The sequence below is a fragment of the Xiphophorus maculatus genome, chromosome 18 (genome assembly GCF_002775205.1).
Source record: "Xiphophorus maculatus strain JP 163 A chromosome 18, X_maculatus-5.0-male, whole genome shotgun sequence".
In the NCBI taxonomy this organism is placed as follows: Eukaryota; Metazoa; Chordata; class Actinopteri; order Cyprinodontiformes; family Poeciliidae; genus Xiphophorus; species Xiphophorus maculatus.
Window position 1 is genome coordinate 23,472,220 of NC_036460.1, and position 14,297 is coordinate 23,486,516.

At 40.8% G+C, this 14,297-nt stretch overlaps 1 protein-coding gene across 1 annotated transcript in view; it reads left to right on the plus strand.

Annotated features, from left to right (window-relative positions):
- Positions 1-14,297, plus strand: part of map3k10 (mitogen-activated protein kinase kinase kinase 10) — a 37,933-nt gene that overhangs the window by 14,335 nt on the left and 9,301 nt on the right. The window lies entirely within an intron of this gene.

Here is a 14,297-nt window from a genome sequence, read left to right on the forward strand (position 1 = left end):
GTCTTGCAGATATGCAGGCCCAATATACAGAAATGGCATAATGCTATCAAATAGCTCATGTTGGGTAAAACCCCTCCAGGCTAATGTTGCTGCAACAAGTGAGCTTGTGTAAGTGGCACTTTCAAGGTTCTCCTGTGATGTGCAGGCCAATACCGTAAACACACTATATAAAGACAAAGACCGCTTGACATTACCTGCTGTTTTGACCGCTCTAGCTTCAAATGGAGGCAGTGTTTACACAGTTAACAATCCTCTGAATAGACCGAGCCTGGAGTCTCACAGCTGGCCTGTTAACTACGCCAGCGTTTTCAATAGAAACCAGATAGGATAAATTAATTTCCATTGATTTTTGTCTTCTTTTTGTTTTGTCTTTTATAGCTGAAGTATTAAAGCATAGCCACGACGACACCAACAAAAGCCCTGCACACAAGTGCTGTAATAACTACTTAACAGATTAGCAGGCCAAGATATGGTGTGTGGCTGCTGTCAGAGAAAACTGTGTGTGTGAGAACGTGAGAGTGAGTCTGTTGAGGAAAGGATTAGAGCGGTGGCCAGTGCCGGCTGCTAATCCCACACAGAGACAGAGCGGAGGCCGAGGCTGTGACTAACTGGGCTGGATACTGGGAATGCTGTTATCACACCATCTTTGACCCTGGGAGGTGGATGGGTTTTATGAGCAGAGATATAAGGCAACGCATGCAGTTTTCAAATGGAAATTTGTTATCAAACACAGTCAACAGACAGGACAGTGAAGAATAACTATGTGTTTTATTGGGATATGTTTTTTAGGGAAACACTTGTAGTTGTGTTACTGCATACAAACAACGTAAAATCAAACAGGAAGTGATATTAATCATTATCTTTAATTTGGTAGCTAAAATAAATCAATGTTATGACTGTTTTGCTAACATTTTATCCTAAGAGGCTGTTATTTTTATTTTTTTTATTAGTATTGTAAATATTATTTTTTATTTTTTTGGCTTGATCTTTTTTCTTGAAAAATATTTAGATTTCAGTGTTCCAAATCCTAAGACATCATTACTTATTTTAAGTTGTTATGACAGAAAAATAAATACTTTATTCCAACTCTTGACTAGATTTGTGTCTTTACACCAGTGTAAATTCTTGGCTACTATTTAAACCAGTATGTTCAACTTTTCTTTTATTTATTTAAGTTTTATTTCGCCAGGAAAATCCCATTGAGATTAAAAAATCTCTTTTGCAAGAGATTCCTGGCCAAGACTGGCAGCAGCAGTTTGTCCTTTTTCATTTGTGCATTTGGACACTAAGTTACATTGCAGATATTGGAAATGTTATTTCTGTGAACAATCAGTTGTAAAAGGAAACATTTGTTAGGTCCTGAAGCATTTCTTCTTGTTTGTGGTCTGACTGGGATAATCCTGGCAAATCATGACTCAGTTGGTTTTAATTTTACACTGGTGAGGAGTGTGAGAGATGAAAAACAAATTCTACCCTGGTCCAAGTAAGGATGTTCTTATTTATGTTTGACACGATGTCCTCTGCTTTTGTTTTTGAATGCGTGCATGTATTATTGGTAATCTGGAAATCAGTTAATGTGGACGAAAGTGAAAACATTTGCTTTTGTTGTGGAGGTTGTAGCTGACTTTAAACTTTGTGACCAATGCAGGTATAAAATAAGCTTTTTTTCTTAGCTGTTCAATCTTGAGTGGTTATTATTTGTATAAGGGGAAGAAACGATGCAATGTCTTGTATGAAATCACACACACTAAATTTTCACTAAATTGTTAGATTTTAAGCATCTTAGATTAGCAGTTAGCACTGTTAGCTAAGCATAAATAGCAGTTTCACTACCCTAAAGAAGTAAGTGACGTCTGAAGAAATTCACCGCTCCAGACTAAAAACAACCAATCAGAGCTGGGAGGAGGGTCTTAACGCTGTCACTCAACCTCATGTACTTGCTGCTAAATGTGCCAATGGCAGAGATACAACTTACCGTTACAGGACAACAGTTTAGCTGCTGTAATTGGTGGCTAAGCTAACTAGCCTAGCATTCACAGCAAGATCTGCTGATGGGGAAAAGCTGTAGTGATAGCAGAGAGCAAGAGCGAGTACAAGCAGCGCCACATGAGACTGTGATTGACAGCACCAAGACCCGCCTTCTGACTCTGATTGGTTGTTAGCATTGGGGGAAGCAATTTGTTATCACAGATTATCTGTCTCAAATTTGTAAAAAAAAAAAAATAATTCTGTTAAAGCTGCATACTGTTGCTTTAAGTGGTCCAATGTAAGGTCTGCAGAATGTGCCAATTGTTTTTATTTAACTAATCATCAAAATAATCGATTTATAAAATAAACTTAGCCCAAATGAATGGTCAGTAAAGACTTTTGCACAGTCATGCAGATTCTGTCATCGTTCTAGATTTGGCAGTGATGTCTTTTATAATCGTTTTGGGAGCATGTATACAGGACTGAGTGTGGGTAAAGGTCATGCAGCAGGGCATGCTGTACTTAGGGCAGAGATCTCAGACTTCTACCATCACACATGAACAAACGCCTACACACACGCTGCACCACCGCAGCGGCAACAACGAGGCCATTCTCACAGAGCAGACGGAGAGAAAGAGCGGGGCTCACAATGGCAGGAGTCACTGTGAGGGAGCGGAGAGGCGCGGTGAAGAATGGGAGATGGATGCAGCGAGGGTCGACTGTAGGCTGTGAATGACTGAGTGGAGAGATGGATGGAGGCAAGGCTGGACAGGGAGAGGAGGAGAGCAGAAGAGGAGTGGTTGTAGGAAAAAAACCCTGAAGGCTCAGGAGGGAAACGGGCCAGAAGAGAAGAGGAGGAAGGGATGAATGGAGGGAAAGAGGAGAGCGTAGGGTGAGTTAGGAGAGGAGGTCAAACCATTTTTCTTTGGAACAGTGAGACCGCTACAGATTAAGGCCAACGTTCTCAATGCGCTGCAGGCTGCAGCCTTTATCTACATCTTTATGTACTGCGGCCCTCGTTATGCTCATTCGTGTTCAAGTCAGCTGGAGACATAATGTAGGAACTGCAGCCTGTGATGAGGAGTTTGAGAATGTTTTGGTACGAGATAATGAGGCATCCCCTGATAAGCTAGCAGAGTGATTTGGGTTGTATTTACCCCAAATAATGTGGGTATTACAGGCAACTATTATGGCTTTTTATCCATAAAGTGGTAACTTTAAGCTAAAGCATAAGTAATAAACACGTTAACTTTTATCAGAAGTTTTAATAAAGTTTTTTTTATTTGTAAGTATTCCTTTTTGTAAAATAGAAGCTCTTTGTAAATGGATTGTCTTTTTAGCCCCAACACAGGGTTAACTCTTGTCTTAAAATGTTTTTAACAGCATTTTACTTAAGATCATTTTTGTCACTTTTTATCTATAAAACTGTAATTAAATCAAACCCCAAATCTTTTTTCCCCAAAAAGCTAATGTTGAAATTGCTTATTTAAATCATGTTGAAGTATTCTAGGCAGCTTTGTTCCAATAATTTGGTTTTCAATTAGCCTAAAATGTTTGATATAGATAATCAAAGTACAACGCTTTCCTTTTAAATTGAAATAGGGTCCACAAGGTCTCCCCCAGAAAACTTGCTTAGCCAGGTGTTTCTGGGCGCTCAGGCAGTTTTTCATCCAGCGGCCCATTGTGTTTTCGAGATAAAAAATGTTTAAAGTTGACAGGAAATTTGAAAATATCACTCGATAATTATGTATTATTGAAAGATTAATACCTGAACATCAACTATAAAGTCTTAAAAAAATGCAAACAATTTAAAAAGACTTAAATAAATGACCAATGCTTAGGGGGACACAGGTAAAGCCTGGTGGCCCGCCAGGCTCATAATACACTGAGGGAAACCCTGGTCCAAGTAAGGATGTTCTTATTTATATTTGACGCGATGCCCTAACTTGTTTTGGAAATGTGGTTTTGTGTCTCCCCGTCTCAGTGTTGTCTGGTTCTGTAATGATTTACACAGATGCACCTTGAATAATGAACAATTGAAACCATTCATTCCACAATACAAACGCTAAGATTTTTTATGTCCTGGCTGCGATAAGTTTGTGCTAAAGGAATTTCGGGAGGAGAGTAAAAAGTATTTACTGCCTGGTTTATATTTATTGACAATATTTGATCTCAAACATTATGAAGCCTTTGTTGTTGCGATAAGAGTTTATGACCATAAACCATCGTCGTTGAGGACTTTGAACTGTTTTTTTTCACTGTGTGAACTTTGCCTCACTGTCAGTAGGTTAGTTTTCCTCCTTATGGGTGAGAGAGAAACCAAACCAGACGCTGACACCAATCAGAGACTCAATGACTGCTTTATTACAGATGAATACACACACACACGAGCGCCCACACACACGTACTGCTACAGTACTGTCCCTTGCTGCCAATAGGGAATCGATTGGACACCAGTAAACAGTGGGAATGCTCTGCTCTCTTTACTGGACGTGTCAGATAGCTGACACAGTTTTACTGTATGTCATTGGATAACAGGTTCACCTAAAAACTCTCAACCTGGCGTGAACCTTCAGCACATCAGCTGTTTTTACTGTCCTAATGTGTGGTTTATACCCTATGCATGCCTGCATGTAAACATCGCATTACATAATCGTGGCAAATTTGCATGAGCAGGCAGACATCTTATCATTTTTGACTTTCTAAAAAAACCTGTTTGCAAAGCAGGTCTGGAGAGCTGCTCTGAGTCAGCAGACTGGCCGAACGTATTAAAGTAAACACAGGTGGTGTGCTTCTCAGCGCTCGTTTGAAAGGTTATTTGCCATAAAACATCAAAGGAACGAGGAGCAACTGGAGCAGAAAATAAGACCAAAAAAAGCAACTCGTTTTTTTTAGTCTATCAATTTTTTTAGTTTCAGCTTGCAGAGGCAAAATGTTACAAAGCTGCTAATGCATAAACACCACATGACGCTAGGAACCGGTCCTGCAGGCAGAGCCGGACATGTCAGTGACGGGCGCAGTGGCGCGTCGTGGTCAGCTGGATGTTTGCTGGCCGTTGACTCTGCAGTTAGAGGGTCATTGTTGTTGGCCAGCAGCGCCAGCAGCAGCTGCCTGGCACCCAGAGAGCGGCGGCCGGACGGAGGGCCGTGTGGTCCGAATCAACGGACAAGCTGCTGGACGACAATGCTGGTTCTGACTGAAAGGTGTCAGAATAAAAATGGTGTAGCAGTTTGTTGTTGTCTGTTGGGGGACCTGCAGAGCCACAGACCAGACAGAGGGGAAAAACTGTAAACCCTGAAGGACGCGGCCCGGTTCTTTCTTTCTGAGTAATTCAGGAGTGGTTTTATTAGCCCTACTTTGAGTTTAATGCGTTGATTCGGCTTGTGAATTCTGCGGTTTAGCATCTGTGGGATTCAACATCTGGAGACCCCAGCTCACAGCTTTGGAGAATCATTGTGGCCCTCTAGCAATGCCACTCACGGCAGCTGCCATCAGAAATTTGTCGTAGCTGAGCATTGTCCGTCATTTTTGACTGATGGTGTCAAAAAAGTCTTGTCACAATCTATTTTTACCGACAGAAATGATTGGTTGCTGGAGTAGGGACTCTGTTAATGCTTGAATGACTGGGTCTGATTTTACCCAATCGCTAACGTTATAGGGCCACGTCATCTTTACCAGCAATAAAATGTTTTTAAGTTTCCTCTTGCTCCAACTTTAATTGGTCAATATTTAGAACCATGACCACGATGGACCAAACTACAACCATGGCAGACTGCAATCCTGAAACACCGCAGATAGTTGATGTCATTGTCATCCTTCTGTTCTCTGTTTGTCCAGGTTAAAAATCAACCAGAGAAATCGTGTTCAATGGGAGAAAGCCCAGACGGAGTACTGAAGGGAGATGAGAATTGAGCAGAATTTTGTGGGAAGTCAATAAACAGGCTAGCCAAACATTTTCCTTCAGGATTTTCTATTAGAGAGAAGAATTTCAGCCTGTGCTCCAGGTCCTGAGGGAGCAGAGCAGCTGTTAGACCAAACCGGAGTGAGTTTTGATATTCTGGAGTAGCTTTACGCCACAGTTAAGAAGATCGACACCTTTCAAAATGTTCCACTTTTGTCTTGTCAGTAGGCAGAGGATTTTCTCAAGAGTCTTTGGGATCTTCAAGATGCTTTTGACGAATGTGAGATGGGACTTTGAGATCTTTTTGGTCTGCTGAGGTTTTGACCTTGCTTAAATCCTGAACTGTGACCTTCATCGAAACATGTGAAGCATCCGGTGCTTTAGTTGATATTCCAAGAGTACTCCATTGCACTCTTGGAGTGATTGTGGCACTTCTGTGAAAGTTCACCACTATTTCACATTTTCTTGTGGATAATGTCTCTCACTGTGGTTCAGAAACGGCATTTTAACACTGTTTCCAGACTGATAAAAAGCCAGTCGCCCCTTCTGATTTCTTCCTTTTTTAGATCAGGACTTTAACTTGCTTCATGTTGTCAGAAATATTACATTTTTATAGTTTTTTTAAATTTTACATGTCAGACATGGAAAATTGAACCAACAAAATGATTAATTAACCATTTAACAATAGGGGATAATTAGGAAAGCAGTTGTATTCCTAGACTAGACCAAAGGAAATTGGTTAAATGGCACATTTTGTAAGTGGTTAGGCATTTAACATGAGGCTAATTTGTGTGACATTATTACGGCATTAATATGAAAAGAGATGCAGTTACTGAACAAAAAGAATATAGAAAGGAAGATGAGAAGACTGAAAGAAGCTGAAGGAATTCCCACACCCTTAAAAACCTCTCTCATATTCATACCACACACACACACCCACACACAGATAGCTGTACCCTACTCGTACAGCTCATTTAATGCAACCATCTCTTCTGAAAGCGAACCCGCCTGGTCACACGAATCTGGCAGCTGCGTTTGTGCAGTGACAAAGCTGGTGGCTGCGGGGGGAAACCGCGCTGCGGAGCAACTCGGGATTAGAGCCTCTGAGGCCCGTGGTGGTCGGAGCAGGAGCCAAGCCGAGGTATCGATGACATAGGAGCGCACTCACTAAAGCCTCGATATCAGAGCAGGAAAATCGAAGGCATACAAAGGATTTGATGCTTTACTTTTTTTTTTAACCTAAATGAAGTGTTGTTGAAATCCACTCTCCACTTGTGATAGTTTCTTTATTTTTATTTTTTTTTTTGCATTTATTGCTTGTGTGCATGCATCATGCATGCACACAAAGCACACGCATGGAGGGAGACAAAGACTGTGGTGTGCCAGGAAAAGGACCAAAGCTTTCCCTCCAGTCATCTCTCTTTACTTCGCGACGCTGGCATCTTTTCATCCGTGCATTTCGTCTTTCTCACACAGATTGTGTCTTTTCTTACCTCCATCTCTCCTCTCATTTTTTCTTTCTTGTGTGTTTTTTTTTTAACCTTTACTTTTTGCTCCTTTCTCCTAATATTCAAATGTTCCTCTTTGACTCCTTCTTTCTGTAGCTCCCATCCCCCATCCTTCATCTAACACCATCACTGTTGCTGCTGCTTCATCCTGTCGTTTTGTTCAGTCACCATCCCTCTCTGAGTGACTCCTTGTTTTTATAAGCTCTGCCCAGTCAAGCTTAGCCAGCATCTCCTCCCATCTCTGCTTCGTGGGGAGCTGTGCGTGTCGTCAGGCTGACAACAGCTGCAACAGTGGACAGGAAGGGAGGGGGTTGATGATGATAATGGTGGAGGGGTCTCTTTTTTTTTTCTTTCCTAAATCCTGTCTGCGGTGTTCCACATGGACCTCCTCTAGTGCCTGGTGACTTCTCATAAGCCAGAGTAAAATTTTTACGTTTCATGATACTGACGTTCATTTCAAACTCTGGTTATGGCACAAATATAGACTGACTGATCTACTTTAGATCAGTCATTTAGGGGGCAAAAAACAGGTTGTATTTCTCTTGACACCGGACATGTAAATATCTGGCGTATTGACGTGGAGGTTAAACAAAAACGACGGAAAATGTCAAGGGGAAAACCTGCGGCGTGTCCCTCTGACCAGGACATCGGGACATGGGGAAAGGAAAGCAGAGGAGTGGATCCTCATAGGGGCATGAGGGCGCTCAGGCCTCAGACGCCTCCTTTCCTCCCAGTCACGGTCTTTGTTTGTGACCTCTACACCTTGTTACCATAACAACAAGTTAATGACACAGCAGTGTTGACTGGATCTTTATCCTAAACAACACAACTCAAATGTGAAAACTAACTGCTTTAGTGGAAGTAGTTTGGGTTAAGACCGAGCGGCTTTGTGCCGTTCGGTGGCTCAGACATTTGCATGCATCTACTTCCTCCTTACTCCAACATGAATAGAAGTGGGAGCGCCCATCGCCTTTCCAAGATGAAATTTTCAGCTTGGCTTTCTTCTAAGAAGCTCAAAACGAAAAAAAAAATAATGGAGATTGGAATGAATAAGTAAATTTTGTGCATGGAGTATTTTGGTGTTGGGATGAATCAGAATTCCTTTGCATTTGTATTGATGGATGGATTTTCATTTAGGTTTATTCTAATCTTTAATTTTGACCGTGTTTATGCCTGCTTGTTCTGTTTTTCCCAGCCAGAGTCCTGACTTGCTTCTGATATTTGACTTTTTCTCCACAGTCTGAAAGGCCCAATACTAATCTTTTCACACGCCCCCCAAAAAATCAAAAGGTTCCTTACAAATATTTCTAAATTAATGCCACAAAATCTATGATTTTTATAGAAACCCTTCCCCACACCCCCAAAACAAGCGATCACAAAATCTTGGATGAACCTGGATGTTCAGTATTATTTAATATTAGAAACACTCACTGAATGCTGAAACTAACAGCTATGTATTTATATTTTAACACTTTACTGGGTCTTATCAATACACTCTTGCACAACCAGCCCTTTAGGAACATTCAGATTTTTGATACGGCCCAGGATGAAAATTAGTTTTACAACCCTGCAATAGAGCGACAGGAAATAAAACATTCAAGTGAGGTAAAACGACATTTGTTAGGCCTTTGTAAACATATTTCTGCAACAGGCTTGTTGAAGATGTTCCAGTTTGGATTGTCATCATCACTCCTCAAACAACACTCATCCACCTGCAGCTCTGGATCAGCTGATCCCTGACAGCTGACAGCTCAGCGGGCCACGCCCAGAGCTCCAGCTGATGGCGCTGACATTGTTTATTTAAGGCGAGGCCTCGCAGAGAGATGGAGAGGAAGAGGGTGGCAATTTGCCTAGCCTGCTCAGAGATGAAGTGGATATTTGTAGAGCTATGGTTAATCATTTAAGTCGGCTAAAAAAGCACATTTTTAGCTATTTGTCGCCTATTTTTTCATTATGCATCATGAGTTTTTGGAAACTTGTTCAGAACTGGCATGATTCGTTGTTTTCTTTTGGTAATAAACCCTTTTCTGGTCACACTCAGTCGTCCTCTATCTGCATTCCTCTGCTGTGAGAAGTGTGTGTGGGCCGGGAGTTACTGTGTCACCTGTTCCCAAAGCGCTGACTAACCAGCGCAGGGGATTGTTAGTGAGATTAAAGTTCAAGTAGTCAATAGTCCATGGGTGTTTGAACATTTCCCAACCCTCAGACAGGGTCAGAGTCCAAGGATTTAGGGAGGAGCGGCGGTGGTGGCAGCAGCAGCAGGAAAGGCAAACAACCCGCTCTGCTCTGCTCCCCGAGGCTGCAGAGTTTCTGATAGCTGATCAATACATGCAGTCATGTGGAAAAGCGAGGGCACCTCCACACATGAAAGACATGCTCCCATACTGATGTCTAATCTCTGAATCAGCCCTAGCTTATTTCTCTGCCTCCGTTTTTTATTTAATATTTAGCTACTTGTAATTTTTCTCTTCACACCAAACTAAAACTGCCTACTTCTACTAAAACTTGCCGAATGATTTTTCAACAGCTGCTTTCTCGACAATTAGGAATGCACCAGTGTGAAAATTTAGGCAGACATCGATATCAGATATAGATATTGCTGCTATGGCCGATAAACGATATTTACAGACATTGTACCTATTTCATTACCTTTTTGAAACCTTAAGAAACGAGCACTTTCATTCATTCAACCATTATTTAATCAGGAAACATATTAAGAACGGGTTCTTTACAATAACGACCTAACAGGGAAGGAAACATGTAGTGGGACAAACGGCAACATCACCAGTTGTTGACTTCACTCCCCGGTGCTACATCACTATCACATGACCAAACAAATACCAGATGAACCAAACCTCTTGTTCTAACTCTAAAAAACAAACAGCAACAAGAAGAAAGTGAACATTGTTTGTTTTGATATCAGCCCAGTTTTATTCATCCGACCGATAAGATATGCTAAAAAACTATTAACATCGGCGGATACCGATGATAGCTACGATGTATTGTGCATCCCCACAGTTTGCAGAGTTTTCCTTTGAATATGGGAGTTTTCTGTGCCTCCAGTTTCAGTCTTGCTGTGGAGTCTGTGGGGGATCGCAGCATTTGTAGAAATCATTCACATTAATCCAAAACCAGTCTGAACTGATCAGTTAACCCAGTTTACTACTTACTGTACACAAAATATCAATATCTCAAAGAACTGTCTGAACTAGTGATCGGTGCCAGTAATATATATTTGGTGGTACTAGCTGCCTAAAAGGTTATAGGAGGGCATTAACATTTTTTGATAAAGTAATTAAGAAACTAAAACTAAATTGTTTCATTGGTAAAACAAGAAATGTAGGCAAATGTAACTTTTTTTTTTTTGGTTGAGATGAAATTAAATGTATTTTCTTTTTCCCCTTAGTTAGCTAGCTAGCTGCTTAAAGTTAGCTAGCTAGCTAACTTACGTTTTTAATAAACCCAAATTAGCCTTTAATTATTTGCTAGTCATATTTTACCACCAACAGGATTACATTTCTTACTAATATCAAGTAGCACTAAATAATATTGTGATTTAATGTTAGCTTTAAGGTTTACCAGCAACCACACTCCATGTGCTATATATGTGGTTAGCAACATGATTTTGTGCGTTGGGGATTTGAAAAACTACATTTTTTACGTTATTTCTCTCAGCCTACTCTGAGGTAACATTTCCAAAGCGCTCATAGTGCACGCTTTCCCCGAGGTCGTTTTTTTTGGTGTTGTTTTCTCTTCCTCCTATCCCTTGGAGGCTTTATGTCTACGTTTCAAAGCCGTCAGCTGAGCCCAAAAATGCCGATCTGGAAGAAACGCCGTCAGGAGGGAAAACCTGAGGGTGAATGATTGAACATGTGCAGGTGGTGTTAACTAGCAGCACAGAGACAATCTGGGGGCAGCAGATGATGATATTTACTTACATCACAGAGCCACAGTGGGAGCTAAGTCAGTCAGTTTCTGTTTCTATTCAGTTTGTTTCTGTCTGTGTAACTCGCTCCGTTTTCCTTCCCTACCTTTCTTTTTTTTGTCACCCTCTGCTTAAAGTTTTTCTCTTACACGATGTTGCTTCATCACACCGTTCATCAGGCTGTGCCAGGAAAGTAGGAATCTTATGGAAATCATACCCATATCGAGGATTTCTGACATGTCTCCCTCCTGCTGCTGCTCCTCTGAGACACTGTCCACGCCAGAAAGACAGCTGTCCCTCACAGTTATGACAGTATCTGAACAGAAAAGATGTCCAGAGGAGAGCTGACGGTTGTTACCTCTGGAAATATTTTCTTTTTGACATTTTAAATGCTTTGTGGCTGACATAGTTCTGTCCAATGTTCCAGTGGTCAGATTTGATTGGGAAGATGGATGGAGGTAAATATCATGGAAACCTGTTGGGAGACTTGAGTCAGGTGCAGAGGTTCACCTTCCTGTATGCAACCACGCTAACGGCCAAAGCTAGAAACGTTTCAGATCAAAGAATCTGTATGTGTTACATGACAGACCTAAATTTAATTGAGACTTAAAATTATATCTTTGCTGACTTCATTTTGACTTATTTTTGAACTGTTTCACAAAGAGGAATGGTACAAAAAACCTAATGGTGGCGAAATACCCCCAAAATGTTAAAATTGCAGGAAAAGATCCTGATTTTGGGGACTGTATACAAATGCACAAAACACCTTTTGGATTTTTTTGGGGTAAAAACAAAAAAAATCACATATGGTTTTCCTTCCACTTTACATTTTTGTTCAACATTATTATGGTCTATCTCATAAAATCCTAATAAGACACGGTGAAGTGCTTGATTTACACTGGAATGTCACAGTTGCTGTTTAGTCTGGAAGCAGAATTGGTTCGTTCCTTTCCGTCTACCGTTCTCGTGCTGTCAGTCGTTTGTCAGCTTGTCCGGTTGTTGTGACGACGGTGGCCGTCCTATTGGCTGTGAACGGACGCTCAGTGTCATCAGCCAATGAATGGTCAGACTTCTGTTGACCTTTAGCCCCTGTGACAGGCGGCAGAGGGAGAAGCATGAAACTCCTTACGAGTTGCCGGTTACCGTGACAACCAGTTGCTTCGATAGGGCCGAGCAGCTCTTGTGGGACCACTGAAATATCTCATTTATTTTGGTTATTTGGTAAAAGAATGAGGAAGAAATCGACGGAATCATGGAACATGAAGGTGTTGGTTGAGGCGGCGTCTTCTTTTCAAATAGACGCTACAAAGTAAACAGAGTACATTTCAGAAATTTTAGTCTCTATTTACTGAGATGATGTAATGTCACAACCTCTAGTCATTAAATCTTTACTCGGGGAGTTATGAATATATTTTTGACAAGCTCGCAGCAGATCTGATGTGTCGTTTCATGAGGAAGGATTTCTTATCTGACCACATACAGATAAATAAGTGCAGCAGTGATGATTGTAATTTTGCCATAGATTTTTTTTTATTGTTTAAGCGAGCATATTTAAAAAAAAAAAAACTTCTACCCTGAAATTAAGAAAGTTATTTTCCATCAACCTTTTATTTCAAAATGCGCATAAAAAACATTGATGGAAACGCGGCTTAAAAATAAAAACAACTCGTTTTCAACCAAAAACCATTAATTTATTGCAAACAAAACATCAGGGTGATTTTATTTGTTTGTTTTTTCTTTTTTCACACTTTTAGAAGCAGTAGAGACATGATGGAAGTAGGAAAATGTGCAAAGAGAGAATTTTAATGAAGCTTTTTCCTGTTTCCGTCATTTAGTTTGGTTCTTCTGACTGATGATGAAGAGAAGATTGTAACAACTTACGAGTCTGATAAACGATATAAGCGTCGTTGAAGCTGGATGTCAGTGTCTTTCCTCAGGAAGCGTTTAAAACCTCCTTCCGCAGCTATAATATATAAAAACAGAGTAGTGGTGGATCTTGGCACCGAGTTGGCTAAATAAATAATTGATCAGCATTTCCTGACCCGAGATCAGTTTTCTGTTGCAGAAACTGGTCTCCTAGCAAATCTGTGGGCAGAGAAAAGCAAAGAGCCACACCTTCCATCATGTGACATCGTTCCTGTGTGTGTCTGTGCAGGAGTGCATGTGTGTAAACAATAACACGGCTGTGTGTGTGTGTGTGTCTCCTTGTTTCACCGCCCTTTGCATATGCCTCTAGATAAGTGAGAGGGAGAAAGAGAGAGAGAGCTTCCCCCACCTGACTTCATGCGAACTGTGTGCACTCCAAACATTTCCATAAGCCGGCTCTCGCACGGAAACGGAGGAGGAAGTCACACAGAGAGGGACAAAGACGGGGAGATCAGCTGAGTGTATGACATTTAGAGGGAGGCTGTGTGCGAAAGTGACAGAAACGACTCTGAAACACAGCTGGACCATCGAAAACACACCTGGAACTTACTGCATACGGACGTCGTGGAAGCCAGATATAAAATATGCTGTAGAAATGACACATAGTCCTTTTTTTTTATTAAATCAGACAGAAAAGTGACAAAAACATGTGTTTTTGGTCACTTTATTTCTATATGTTAAATGCCAGAATAATAATCTAGAAAAGCAGTTCTTATTTTCCTAAAATGTAGAAGTTTTCATACATAATCGTTATGTTTGAATAGTTTTATCAGGCCACAGCCTATTTAGCTACTTAAAGGGGCAGTTTTATGTATTTTAAAGGAACATAATGCCATTTTATAGCGTAATCAAGTAACTATGTTACCTTCAGTTGTTATAAAAATGTTGTGCATATCAAATATGACTTTAAAGAAATTTGACTTCTTAATTGAACGCCTTGAGATTGGGCCTCTGATCACAATCATTTCAATTTGTTCTGAGGTCTGTACACTCATTTTGCAACAAAATGCATCCATCTCTGGGACACAGAACCCGTCCGCTTGCAAAACATTATATTTTCAGGCATTTG